Below are 15,158 nucleotides of genomic sequence, written 5' to 3'. Positions count from 1 at the left end.
GGCGAGGGCCTTTATGGACACGGTGTCCTCACGCCCGTCGGCGTGCTTGACGTACGCGTACTGTGGGTTTGCGTGGAGTAGGTGTACTGCCTCCATGAGGGGATCCGTTTTGTGGCCCCTCACATGCTTCCGTAATAGGACTGTCCCTGGGGTGCAGAGCCACGAAGGTAGGGACACTCCCAAGGTTGATTTGCGGGGAAAAACAAACATCTTCTCGTGAGGAGTGGCGTTAGTAGCAGTACACAGTAGTGACCTTATCGAGTGGAGTATGTCTGGGAGGACCTCTTGCCAGCGGGAGGTAGGGAGGCCTTTAGACCTTAGTGCTAAGGTGACCGCCTTCCACACCGTCACGTTCTCCCTCTCCACTTGCCCATTACCCCGGGGGTTATAACTAGTGGTCCGACTCGTGGCTATCCCCTTCGACAGCAGGTATTGGCGCAGTTCGTCGCTCATGAACGACGCCCCCCTGTCAGTGTGGATGTAGTTCGGCATGCCGAACGTGCAAAACAGGCTGCCGAGGCACTTGATGACCGTGGCACTGGTCATGTCTGGGCAGGGGTAGGCGAATGGGAAGCGGGAGTACTCGTCCACAATGTTGAGAAAGTACACATTGCGGTCGGTGGAGGGGAGTGGTCCCTTGAAATCTAAGCTCAGGCGCTCAAATGGCCATGTAGCTTTGATCAGGTGGACTCGGTCGGGCCTGTAAAAACGGGGCTTGCATTCCGCACAGGTGCGGCAGTCCCTGGTCATAGACCGGACCTCCTCGATGGAATAGGGCAGGTTACGGGATTTTATAAAGTGAACTAGCCGGGTGACCCCCGGGTGGCAGAGGCCATTGTGGAGGCCCTGTAGCCTGTCCCCCTGGATGCTGGCACACATCCCTCCTGATAGGGCGTCGGGGGATTCGTTGAGGGCCCCCGGCCTATATATTATGTCGTACTCAAACGTGGAGAGTTCGATCTGCCACCTGAGAATTTTGTCGTTCTTGATCTTCCCCCTCTGTTTGTTGTTAAACATGAAGGCTACCGACCGCTGGTCGGTAAGCAGGGTGAAGCGTTTGCCGGCTAGGTAGTGCCTCCAGTGCCGCACTGCCTCCACTATGGCCTGGGCCTCCTTCTCTACCGAGGAGTGCCTGATCTTGGGCCCTTGGAGGGTTCTTGAGAAAAAGGCTATGGGCCGCCCATCCTGGTTGAGGGTGGCTGCTAAAGCGAAGTCGGACGCATCGCTTTCGACCTGGAAAGGGATGTTTTCGTCCACTGCCCGCAGCGCGGCCTTCTCAATGTCGTGTTTAATGCTGTTGAAGGCGGCGTGGGCCTCGGCCGTGAGCGGGAAGGACATTGATTTCAGGAGGGGACGGGCCTTGTCGGAATAATTGGGGACCCATTGGGCGTAATAGGAGAAAAACCCCAGGCACCTTTTCAGGGCCTTGGGAGTGTTTGGTAAGGGTAGCTCCCGTAGGGGGCGCAATCGGTCGGGGTCCGGACCGATTTCCCTGTTTTCCACCACGCAGCCCAGGATACAGAGGCGCGTGGTGCTAAAGACACACTTATCCTCGTTGTAGGTCAGATTGAGTCTGAGGGCGGTTTTCAGAAATCTCGCGAGGTTCGAGTCGTGGTCTTGCTGGTCGTGGCCGCAGATGGTGACGTTGTCTAGGTATGGATAGGTGGCTGTTAACTGGTTCTCATCGACCATGCGGTGCATCTCCCGCTGGAAGACCGAGACCCCATTCGTTACCCCAAAGGGGACTCTGAGGAAGTGGTAGAGGCGTCCGTTCACCTCGAAGGCGATGTATGGACGGTCCTCCGGCCTAATGGGGAGCTGGTGGTATGCTGATTTTAGGTCGATGGTGGAAAACACCCGGTATTGCGCAATTTGGTTAACCATATCCGCTATGCGGGGCAGAGGGTAGGCGTCTAGCTGGGTGTATAGATTAACCGTCTGGCTATAATCTATCACCATCCGCTTCTTTTCGCTACCCTTAACTACCACTACCTGGGCGCGCCACGGGCTGGTACTGCATTCGATTATACCCTCCCGCTTGAGTCTTTCTACTTCAGACGCAATGAACCGTCTGTCCTCCCAGCTGTACCGCCTACTCTTGGTCGCTATGGGTCGACAGTTGGGTGCGAGATTGGCGAACAGAGAGGGCGGCTTGACCTTCAGGGTAGCCAGACCGCAAACTGTGAGGGGCGGCTGGGACCCACCGTAGGTAAGCGTGATACTTTGGTGGTGGCACTCGAAGTCCAGACCCAAGATCACGCTCACACAGAGATCTGGCATTATCAACAGTTTAAAATCTCTGTAATCAGTGCCTTTTACCGACAACATAACCGCGCAGAAACCTGTAATTTTTGAGGTATGAGTCTTATCAGCCATGGCGATTTTGCCCTGTGTAGGGACTATCGTTAGTGAAAGTCGTTTTACCAGGCTAGGATGAATAAAGCTTTCGGTGCTCCCACAGTCAATCAAACATTTAACCTTGTTCCCGTTTACCTCTATGTCCATCATCGATCTAGACAACGGATGCGGCCTGGATTGATCCACTGTGATTGAGGCCACCAGTGGGTCCTGGGGGTCCGTGTAGTTGGGACAAGATGGTGGACTCCATGAGGGTGGACAAGATGGCGTCCAAATGGCCACCCCCACGGCGCGCACGCGGCGGTGGCGGAGTTGGAGGCGGGGTTCCCTCTGCCGACTTTACTGAAATGTCCTTTCTTCCCGCATTTAAAACAGGTGGTGCCCTTCGCTGGGCACAAATGCCTGGAGTGTTTGTCCTGGCCGCAGAAGTAGCATTTCGGGCCCCGATACATCGCGGCAGTAGTGGGGCTCCTGGGTGGAGGCTGGGGCTCCGACGGTGCTGGGCCGCGTGGCCTGAGGAACAGGATTCAGAGTTCCTCTGGGCCTTATCCAGTGATCGCGCTATGCCCATAGCCTGTTTTAAGTCCAGTCCCTCCTTTTCAAACAGTTTCTGCCGAATGTAATTTGAACTGAGGCCCGCAATAAAGGAGTCTCGGATTAGCTCCTCCGTGTACATGGTGGCAGACACGGCCTTACAGTTACAGTCTCTGCCCAGTACTTTTAGGCTTAGCATGAAGTCCTCTAGTGACTCACCATGCCGCTGCATGCGAGTAGTCAGAAGATGCCTGGCGTACACCTCGTTTATTGGCCGCACGTAGTGGGCCTTCAGAATGGTGCAGGCATCCTCGTAGCTGGTGGCATCTCGGATGAGAGGGGAGACCCGATGACTCACCCGGTTTTGCAGGATTCCCAGTTTCACGTCTCTGGTGGCGGTCGCGGCTGTTATGGCGGTGGCTGATGTTTCGATGAAAAATTCGAAGCATTGGAACCAGTGTCCGAACTGTGTGGCTGCGTCTGTGGCATGGGGGTCCAGATCCAAGCGCTCTAGTTTCAGGAGTCGATCCATCTTGGTGTTTTAGCGATTAAAATTGATGTGCCATCAATAACTCAAGGACAAGAAGTTAAAGGATTCAACTGAAGGCTTTTAATCGCTAAGAACATTGCACGTCATTCCACATCGGATTCGTCTGGCAGAATGACTCATACAGCTCTTGAGACCTTTATATGACAAAAGACAGGGGCGGAGCCAATACACACAATAGGGGAAAAGGGGGCGGTACACACAATACAATGCAGGTAAAACACAGGGGCTGATGAAGACATATATTTCATCACACCTGTCTAAATTTGTGAAACAAAACAATGAGGTCTAGAAATTCGGTTGGTTGCGCCAGTGATTAGCGCCTAAAGAGGCCAAAAAGTGGGGCGTTAGCCAATTTTCGCCAGTGCACAGTGAACCCAGTGCCTCTTGCTATATTGAATGGGTTTTAGCGCCGGCGTTAAATCTTAGCGGCCGCTCACGGGCGCAGGCAGATCATGACGTCATTTCAGTGTGCAATGCCTTTTTGGCGCCCCGGACCGGAAATTGAGTGGCGCCCGCCTCCGTTCCGCCTGGCGCTAATAGTGACAGCTTGATGGAACGTTCCCAAGTCCTTCTCGGGCTAGGGGGGCGCTATTTAAAGGGCACTGCACTAGTATAAAAGCGGCAGCCATTTTGGGTGGGCATCTTGCTGGTTGTTGGAGAGAGTTGCTGACCTTCAGTGGGAGAGCGTACTCTTCATTGAGCCAGCGGTTCCTTTGGACCTTCAGCCCTGTCCACAACAGTTTGCTGGTGAGATATTACTGCGTCTTACTTCTCTCACATTGTAATGGGAGCTGCTTTGGAGGGGAACGTCCTGCTGGTTGAACATATGGCAAGGGCACAGAGGCGGAGGGAGAGAGTGCCGGGAATGGCCAGAAGGAGGAGGGGCAATGGACGTCGCCAAATGCGACCGTACGCTGCCAGGGTTTTCAGGCAGCAGGTGTCATACATTGCCATGTCGGAGGAGCAGTGTATGCGAAGGCGCCGATTCGCAAAGGATGTGGTGACTGAGCTGTGCCACCTGGTTGCTGAAGATCTGCAGCCGCGGCTACGGTGCAGGACCTCTCTGTCGGTGGCAGTCAAAGTCACTGTTGCCCCAAACTTTTTCGCCAGTGGCTCGTTTCAGGCAGCAACTGGGGACATTGCAAATATTTCTCAATTTGCAGTGCATTGCTGCATCTGGCAAGTTACAGCTGCCCTATATAGAAGGAGGCAGGAATTAATCACCTTCCCTTTGACCCTGGAGAAGCAGGGGGAGCGCGCACAGGGCTTCGCGGCTATAGCGGACTTCCCCATGGTGCAGGGCGCCATTGATTGCACACACGTGGCTTTGTGGGCGCCATTACAGAATCCCGAAGAGTTCCGCAACCGCAAGGGGTTCCACTCCCTCAATGTGCAGCTGATCTGTGACCACCGGCAGATGATCATCGCGGTCAACACCCAATTCCCTGGCAGCAGCCACAACGCGTTCATCCTGCGGCAGACCTCAGTGGCTGACCTTTTCGAGGCCCCGACTCACCCATGAGGCTGGCTTCTTGGCGACAAGGGCTATCCTCTCTGCCCATAGCTCATGACCCCACTCCGTTTGCCCAGCACGCCGGCAGAAGAGCATTACAACACCAGCCATCAGGTGACCAGGAACATTGTGGAGCACACAATCGGTGTGCTCAAGCAGCGGTTCCATTGTCTCGACCATTCAGGGGACGCCCTGCAGTACTCGCCGGAGCAAGTGTCGCGCATCATCGTGGTCTGCTGCATGCTCCACAACCTGGCCATCCGACGCACCCAGTCAATGCCAGCCGACCTTGAAGGTCCAGCAGAGCAGGAGGAGGAGGAGGAGGAGGAGGAGGAAGACGGGAGGGGTCCAGAAATTGGAAGGGCCGTCCGTCAGAGGCTCATAAGGACTCGGTTCTAGGCCCCTCTGACGGAATGCTGGGTGTAATTGGATCAGTGCCCTCCAGTTCGCCCAAAGCCTTTGAAGGCCACCATGCTTGTAAATAGCCTAGAGTTCCAGTGTAAATAAAACATTTTCTTTATTTTCCAAAAAGTGCTTCCTTCCAGCATGACAAAGCAATGGCAACAGAAAGCATAACTAACGAACTAACACATAACTGTCTGGCAAACCCGCGACACTACCCAAAACATAACTAACATTCACAGCAGGTGTAGACGGCCTTGAATTCTACAAATGAGATGTCTCAACAGCTCCCTCTACTCTTTACCCCTTGATGGAGATCTACTTCTCTTACAAGATCGGCCCCTTCCCTCCCTGCAGCTCCTCCGTAATTGTACCCCAGTGGCTGCGTCAATGCTGGGGGACGCCTGCTGAGTGTCCGAAAGGGTAGAAGCCCCTGAGGGACGGCCTGGACGACCTCTGGGCTTGGAGGGCCTGGATGATGACTGGTCCAACTGTGAATGGTTGGAAGCAGTCTGTCCTGCGGGTGGTGGCAGCTGCAGTGGAGACTTGCCAGCGGTGGCATCAGGAATGCTTACATCCTAAGAGCGGACACCTGCTCCGTTGTCGGCCGACACACTGGCACTCTGACGGGGCAGGACCGCAGCATGCGCCACAATCGGCTGGTCCACAGATTGATGGCCTGCTGTGGTGCTGCAAGGGCCCCGGGTAATCCTGCCTGATCCAGCTAGGGTGGCAACAGTCAGTGTTCGCGTGGCCTCAATCTGCGTGTGCAGGAGGCCAGCAAGTGACTGCGTGGCAGCACTGAGCACTTGCGTGGCAGGTGCCAGTGCTTCGGAGAAGCCCTGGACAGTCCTTTCCACTGCTTCGGACAAGGCCGTGACAGTCCTTTCCACTGCTTCGGTGAAGCCCTGGACAGACCTTTCCAGGGCTGGCCCGAAGCCCTGGACAGTCCTTTCCATTGCTGCCCCGAAGCCCTGGACAGTCCTTTCCATTGCTGCCCCAAAGTCCTGCACACTCTTTGCCGGTGTGTCGATGGAGGCAGGCATCCTCCCCACTGCAGCCATCCGCCCAGTGTGCCTGAGCCGAGCCTGGGCACTCATTTCCGAAAGGCTACGCACCTCCTCTGCACTCTGTGCAGCAGTCATCGTGGCCTGCCTCGCCCTCCGGGGAGACGGTCCACGAGCTTCCCTACCCCCCTCGCGTTGCTGCAGCCCGCTGGTTCCTGCAACTGGTTCCTCATCAGAGACCCCCCCCTCCCCTCCAGGGAACTACTATCCCCAGTCTCCAGATGGGCTGGCTCCCCTGAGGCTGGCACGGATGTTCCGGGTTCCTCCTGCTCGTCGCCTCCGGAGGCAGTGGCACTGGCAGCTTGAGGGCCCGGTTCCCGAGCTGGTGATGCAGCATCTGAAAGCAGGGAGGTTGAACAGAGTGGCTTTAGCGAAAGGACAGGGTGGCAGCAAGGGATGCAAGATTGCTGCAATGCTATGACATGGGTCCAGAGTGAAAAAGCATGCTGGTGGGGGGAACAAGTGGAAGGAGACAGATCAAAAAGGTGAGGACCTTACCATCGCTGTGCACAATGGGGTCGGCAGCTCCAGTGGTGACAGGACCAATCATACGGCCTCCAACAATCTGGTGGACTCTCTCTTCGAGATCCATGAGAGTCTGGAGCTGAGGACGTCCTCCTCCGGTGCGAAGCTGCTCCTTGCGGTTCCTCGCCAGCTTGGCCTGCAGGAGAAAGGACGGGAAGTAATGAAACATGATGCCCTGAGTTGTCATCTCATGCCCCCCATGGTGGAATAGCCCTTACATGATGCCCTGAGTTTAATGTGCATGTGTGTTCCCAGAAAGGGCCATGGGTGCTTGCTGACAGATGGCCAATGGGGCATCGCGCACCCTCTGGCCATAAAGTCAGGTGCAGATGGAGGGATGAAGAAGATTGGCGAAACACCACTCACCCGCACGACCTGAGTGAGGTCGTTGAATTTCTTCCTGCACTGCACAGGGCTCCTGGTCGCCATGCTGCTGGAGTTGACCTTTTGAGAAACTTCCCTCCAAGCTCTTCGGTATTCCTTCTGATTAGGCCTCCTGTCATTGTCGGGGTACAACACATCTCGCCGGTGCTCCACTGCGCCTAACAATTCATCCAGTGCCCCATTGGTGAAGCGCTCCGCTCTCTGCCTCACCCTCTCCATTTTCTCAAAGTTTGTAACGCCACAGAATGGCCAGCTCCGATTTTGAGGCCTATAAGGCGCAGAGTGTGGCTGCTGATCCTTACTGACCCACCCCTTTAAGAGCTGGCTGGCGCCTGAGAGTCTCATGGTCAGCGGTAATTGACAGCACCTGCGCTGCGCCCACCCACCCCGATATTGAGTAGCGCCGCAAGGTTAGCACTTTAGGAGTGTAAGATTCGCAAAATTGAACATTGTCCTATAAGGGTCTATTGGCAGAAGAGGCCTTAATTTTAAAGACTGTTTTAAAAGAAGCCCAGAAAAAGGGGCATACAACATGGCTGCCAGGCCCCGTGACCAGCTTTTCGGGACACTTTAAAATGGTTCCTGCAGTCCCCAGACAGCCTTTGTGGATTCAGCCCACAGTAAGTTCTGGAAGGCCGTTTTGGAGAAAACGAAACCAGATAGAACCACATACATATGGATTGGATGCAGATCCAGTCAGATCGGCCTGTAGATAAAGGCATTGGGCCAGAAATTCCAGGCCAGAAGCGTGAGTCCGGTCGGCTTACTCACGCTTCTGGCCGTTGGAAATGCCGGCGTTCAGCATGAACAGCACATGCGGGGAACGCCGGCATTTCCAGACCTCGAGAGCGTGCGACTGCACAGGCAGCGCTTGCGCAGTGAACTTCGTGGATTTCATTCATGAAATCCGTGAGGTTAAGTCCTTAGAAGTTACACTTGAAAAAAGCAAGTGTAAAGTTGTTCATTGGCTGCGGAGGAAGATATATTTTATCGTGGAGCTTTTGAAATGCAATATTTTTGTTTGGGAAAGGGAGGGAAGTTATTTTAAGAAATTTTAAGTAAGTTTAAAAGTTTAAATTTTTTTTTTAAAAGGGTTTTCAGAACGGTAGGTAGAAGGAGCAATTGTGGCTGTGTGAATGGAATGTGAGAATGAGTTATGTATGTATGTCCACATATATTCCTTTACGTATATGTATGTATGTTTTATATTCCTTTACTAATGTGTATGAATGTATGTTTTTAATTATGATTTTCAAATAAGTTACTTTCTCTGAAAGTCATAATTAAATAATACATTCATACACATAAGTAAAGGAATATATACATAACACGCAAAGGAATATATACAGACATACATACTTTCAGAAGCTCCACGATAAGAAATATCTTCCTCCGCAGCCTCTGTAGCAACTGTACCCATGCTTTTTTGTAATGACTGGACCTCACTGAAAGCATTAATGAAAGCGGCGAATTAAACTGCGCACGCGCTGCCTGTGCAGTCGCACGCGTTCTGCCTCTGAACCCCTTCGTTCAGAGGACAGGAAATGCCGGTTTTCCCCACATGCACTGTGCATGCTGAAAACCGGCATTTCATCCGGCCAGATGCGTAAGTACCCCGACCGTACTAGCGCATTTGGAAGGGAATTATTGGGCCAACATTTTACATGTCAATAAAATAAAAAATTTAACAATTGCACGACTTGCCCCCTCGCATCTGCGACTGAGGGTCCAAGGAGGTGCATTGCGCAAGAGGTCATCATCGTACGTATCCTCACACTGTTCCCTTTGGGGAACTGTATGAAGTGGTGGAAGGATTTATGGCCGTGATTAACGCTCATTCCGTGACCGTAACCATCTTTGAACCAGCCATTAGGGTGGTTAGTCCTATGGCAGGAGGGTTTTACGGGCTCCCACAACCCATCTGAGGGGGGGGGGGCCACCAACACCCACGGACGCAAGTATCCCGCTGGATGTCCACCCAGAATTTAAAATTGGAGCTCCGACTCCACTTGCCGGGACTGTCTGGAGTGGGGTTCAAAACCCTACTCCTTCTGGCCCAGCGGCGGGGATGCTTACTGCTACGCAAAAGGCCCACTCCGCACAAAAGGTGACACCCATACGTTTCCTGCGCCTTTTCCCTCCCCGTGACTGGAGCCCTATGCTGCCATTTCACGTTGCTAATCGGATTGGGCCTTTGTCATAGCGGTAGGATCCCCGCCGCTGGGCCAGATCAGGGTAGGGTTTCGAACCCCGCTCCAGACAGTCCCGGCAAGTGGAGTCGGAGCTCCGGCTCTAAATTCTGGGTTGACATCCAGTGGGATATTTGTGTCCGTGGGTGTGGGTGGCCCCCCCTCCTTGTATAGCTTGTGGGAGCCCGTAAAACCCTCCCGCCATAGGACTAACCGCCCTAATGGCTGGTTCAAAGATGGTTACGGTCACGGAATGAGCGTTAATCACGGCTATAAATCCTTCCACCACTTCATACAGTTCCCCAAAGGGAACAGTGTGAAGACACGTATGACGACGACATTGCTAAATAAATAAATGGAATTTAAAAAATTCTTTTAGGGCTTTTCAAAGTCTTTAAATTGCTTTAATTCTCTTTAAAACTACTTCAGATTACTCAAAATAATGTAAACATTTAAAAAAGTTTATAAAAGTTACCAAAATCTTCAAAAAACTTCCAAAAACCTATTTAAACTGCTGCTTTGCATGTAAAAAAGCAAAGCAGCTTGACAGAAACATTGGGGGCGTGTCCAGTGAAACTGAGACCTCAAGGGGCGTGTCTCACTTACACTGCACGCTCCTGGCTCCGCGCTGGCTGCACTCCTGGGCGGCGTGACGTCATACGCTGCCCGGGGTTCTTCTTTCAGTTTCTGCAAGTGCAGGCGTCCCTGGAGCTGATCGGCAGGAGCGCGGGGTAAGTGCAAATACGGGGCTTGCACGCGCTGCAAGCCCCGTTCTGGAATTTCTGGCCCCATATGTTTACCCAGACAAAGGGAAACAGTTTTATATTCATAGGGGAGCATCAAAGACCCATTAAAGACATCAAGAAGACATTCAAAACAATACAAGGTCATTCCAGACCAGAGATGGCCGTTACCGGCCATCCCAAAGTAGTTTAAAACATAATAATTACCCCGTTGTGATACCAGCCCGCCAAAAGTTAAACAAAGACTAACCTTGATTTGGCGGGAGATAAAAGCCTCTTTTGAGAAGTATATCTGGGAGACCCGGGGTAGCGATCGTTATCCTGAGAAAGATCGAGGTGCTGAGGAGGTTCACAGGGTCCGGGGCTTCAGCTGGGCTTCTACATTGGTACGGAATTCAAGCGGAGACGACGGAGGATCGAGGTTCGAGATGGGAGGTTGGGTCAGCATCTAGCCCTGGGGTAACTGTCGGGAGATCATCGACCAACCCCGGGACGCTGACAAGTATAGGTGAAACCTATATGAAAACGGTGAACCAACTGGGCTGTGCGACAAAGCCCATACGAAAATGGTAAAACAGTTGGTCTCTCCCCGCACCGACTTCCAGGCCTGCTGACATCCAGCCTGTCCGTGACCTTCACCTCGAGGAAGAAGAGAGAGTGTCGCAGCCCGCAGCGCTGACTACGTGGAGACAGGACGCCTGAAAGGATCAAAACGCAGACCTGTTTCAAAACTCTATACTTTCCAACGGGATTGGTGAGCATGTTTCTGGCCCCTCACAATCTGATCTAGATAGGCTTAGGGGGTGGGCATTTAAAGGGTAATTTAACAATAAGTTGTTGTCCCTCGATGTTCCGTGTGTTTCCCCATTTCGTGATGACTTTTGTAAAGTATAATATGCCTGTACATATCTTAGCCAGTACTGTATTATGATTTGTTTTTCGCTCCCATGTACCTTATTGGCTTGCAGTTTAATCTGTTCCTTTATGCAATAAAGTTTCATTTCGTTTTCATTAAACCTGGTCGATAGAGTTTTCCCTGCATTGTAGTTCCTGCCTCAAAATCCAGTGTCTAGAACCTAAGGGGCGAGTGGGTCGAACCACTCAAGGTTTTACTGTGCAAGAGAGAGAGGCCTCTAGAGAGAGAAACCTCTGCGATCTAAAACCCCTTACAGGAGTCCCGTGTAACGCCTGATTTCGCGCCTCAATCACCTTTAGGGGCGCTGCAAACCAATATCGCGCGAGGTGGCGATAAGTTGCGTCTGGCTATAAAATTTGCGCAGCGCCAATTCTAACGCCCCAAGCGGGGCTATACCCAATTTCTAGGCCTGAATGTTATAAAGCTATTCTGCCACAAGGTGCATATTGTCTAAGCCCAATCCTGAATTCAACTGACATTCACATTTGCCCACTTTCCAGCAGTGATCTCTAGATAGGAAACAGGAGTGGAAACTCTAAGAGGAAAGAATTAATTATTGCCCTGTTTGGGGGCGGTAACCTTTGAAAGCTGGGAAACTTAGCACCAGGCGCTAATGATTGCCAGCTTTCACAAAATTGGGTTTAGCGCTCCAGGAAGGAAGTGCAGCGCTGCACACTGGGCCATGCAGCGCTGCCGTGTTCTGAGGCTCCTTCCCTCCCTTAAAGGGAAGGGCCATCGCTGCAGGCTCTGCATTGGGACCAGTTAGCTGGTCCCCAATGGTGGCCACGATCCAGCTCGGTCAGCCCCATGCACTCCAGCAGTGTTCTGGGCTGATCGATCGTGGCCCAGGAGAAGGAATAAAAATTGAGCAAAACCATAAAAAAATTTAGAGACTTACATCAGCAACCTCCCCTTTAACTTTTGCCCCCGAAGCGCCCGGCCTCCCGATCAATGCCTCCTGTAACTGCTGGTGTTGTCACCCAGCGATGCTGCAGGGGGCGGAACCGAAGTTCGGATCCAGGGGCGCAACCGGGGCGATGCGCACGAAGATGACGTCACGATCTCCGGGCAGAGGAGATCGGGGCGCAACGCCATACTGCCGCCGCAAAACCTCCTGCCAAATTTAGTGGGAGGCAATATTGTCGCCATGCCAGGGCGGTAAGTCATTAGCACCCCCCGGAGGCGATAACGGGAGGCGCAAAGGTACCCAGGGGGAGAAATTCATTATTGCCCCATTTGGGGGCGGTAACCTTTGAAAGCTGGGAAACTTAGCGCCAGACGCTACTGATTGCCAGCATTCACAAAATTAGGTTTAGCGCTCCTTCATGGGGCATTAAAGGATGCAGGCGGGGCGGTAGTTGTGCAGCGCAGCTCAATAGGCCATGCAGCGCTGCCGCGTTCCGAGGCTCCTTCCCTCCCTTAAAGGGAAGGGCCATCGTTGCAGGCTCTACATTGGGACAAGTTAGCTGGTCCCCGACGGCAGCCGCAATCTGACTCGATCAACCCCATGCACTCCAGCAGAGTGCCGGACTGATCGATCGTGGCCCAGGAGAAGGAAGAAAAAAATGACCAAAACGATTTGAAAAATATAGTCACTTACAGTCAGGGGGAGATAGAGGAACAGATATGTAGGCAAATCTCAGAGAAATGTGCAAATAATAGGGTAATAATAGTAGGGGATTTCAACTTCCCTAATATTAACTGGGATAGTCAGAGTGTGAAAGGCTTAGGGGGTGCAGAATTCTTAAAGTGCATCCAGGAGAGCTTTTTGAGCCAGCATGTAGAAAGTCCTACAAGAGATGGGGCGGTACTGGACCTAATTCTAGGAAATGTGGCCGGGCAAGTGGTAGAAGTATTAGTAGGTGAGCACTTTGGTGACATGACCACAATTCGGTGAGATTTAAGATAGTCATGGAAAAGCACAGAGATGGACCAGAAATAAAGGTTCTAAACTGGGGGAAGGCCGATTTTAATATGATAAGGCAGGATCTGGCCAAAGTGGACTGGGATCAGCTACTTGTAGGAAAATCCACATCTGAGCAATGGGAGTCTTTCAGAAAGGAAATTGAGAGAGTACAATGGCAACATGTTCCCGTAAAGGTCAAGGGTGGGACCAACAAGCCCAGGGAACCTTGGATGTCAAGGGATATACAAGAATGGATTAGGAAAAAAAGGGGGGCTTTTGACAGATACAAAGGACTAAAGACAGAGGAAGCCCTAGAGGAGTATAAAAAGTGCAGGGGGATACTTAAAAAAGAAATCAGGAGAGTGAGGTGGGGCCATGAAATAACACTGGCGAGCAAAATAAAGGAAAATCCTAAGGTGTTTTATAAGTTTATTAAGGGCAAGAGGATAACTAGGGAAAGAGTAGGGCCCATTAGGGACCAAAGTGGCAAACTGTGTGTGGAGCCAGAAGATGTAGGTGGGGTTTAAAATGAACTTTATGCATCTGTGTTCACTATGGAGAAGGACGATGTAGACATAGAAATCGGGCAGGGGGACTGTGATATTAGCATCGAGAGGGAGGAGGTACTAACGGTTTTAGCAGGCTTAAAAGTGGATAAATCCCCAGGCCCGGACGAGATGTATCCCAGGCTGCTGTGTGAGGCAAAGGAGGAGATTGCAGGGGCTCTGACACAAATATTCAGAACCTCTCTGGCCACAGGGGATGTGCCAGAGGACTGGAGAACAGCTAACGTAGTACCATTATTCAAGAAGGGTAGTAGGGATAAACCAGGGAATTACAGGCCAGTGAGCCTAACATCAGTGGTAGGGAAATTATTGGAAAAAATTCTGAGGGACAGAATTAGTCTCCACTTGGAGAGGCAAGGATTAATCAGGAATGGTCAGCATGGCTTTGTCAAGGGAAGATCATGTCTGACCAATTTGATTGAATTTTTCGAGGGGGTGACTAGGTGTGTGGATGAGGGTAGTGCAGTGGATGTGGTATACGTGGATTTCAGTAAGGCTTTCTGTAGTGTATGTACCTTTAAGAGCCCCTGTGTACTGTAATACCGGTAGTGACCACTCGGGTATATAAGCCTGCATAGCGTATTGTATCTTTTAGTTCACCTCCAGACTTTGTTCAGTAAACACCTGTTAAGCCAACTCCTGCATTCCGTGTCTCCATTAACACACGGATACAACAGTGGCGACGAATTGGAAACGGACTTACCTGCAATTCGGCAGCACCTCAAGGAGATCGATTCCTCAGATGAAGGTCGAAGAAAAAAAAAAAGAAAAAACTGTGGCTTCACCAGCTAGCCGGGCTGGTGGCAGGTACTGCACTAATCCTTCCTGGGCGGCGGGCTGGGGCTCGATCGGGTGGCTCTGCAGCGGGGCCGAGCAGCGAGTCGGAAGGCGGAGGCAAACAGAGACGGAGGGTGCAGCACTCGGGAGACGGCCGGCGCTGCAAAGCAGGTCGGCGTTCGGACCAAGCAGAGGGAGGGAAAAGTCCCAGAGAGTCCGGCGGGAACGAGTCTCCAACTATTAAAAATATCTGTGTAAATAAAAACCGCGGAGAACAGCGTTGTCAGCAGCGGCAGCAGCGGGAAAGCGTGGGAGGCGCCATTTTTTCTCAGCAGGGAAGAAAGGAAAGCGCGGGAGGCGCCATTTTTGATTTTCAGGATGCCTAAGACTGGCAATATTACTGCTTTCGATAGTGATATAAAGGATTGGACCACATATGTGGAAAGAGTGGAGGTATATTGCACAGCGAATGAAGTAGAGGATGATAAAAAGGCGTCGGTACTTCTAAATCTGATGGGCGCAAGGACATACGGGCTGTTATGAAACTTAATCACTCCAGCCAAACCGATGGACAAGAATTTTAAGGAGATTGTTGATACCCTACAGGAGCACTTAAACCCAACACCGCTGCTGATAGCGGAACGATTCAAATTCTTCAGGAGGAATCAGCACAAGAATGAAAGTAACGCTGATTACCTCACCGAATTAAGAAAGCTGTCAAAGCACTG

The sequence above is a fragment of the Somniosus microcephalus genome, chromosome 7 (genome assembly GCF_052327205.1).
Source record: "Somniosus microcephalus isolate GS21.2 chromosome 7, FLI_Smic_1.0, whole genome shotgun sequence".
In the NCBI taxonomy this organism is placed as follows: Eukaryota; Metazoa; Chordata; class Chondrichthyes; order Squaliformes; family Somniosidae; genus Somniosus; species Somniosus microcephalus.
This window is presented reverse-complemented; position numbering follows the sequence as displayed.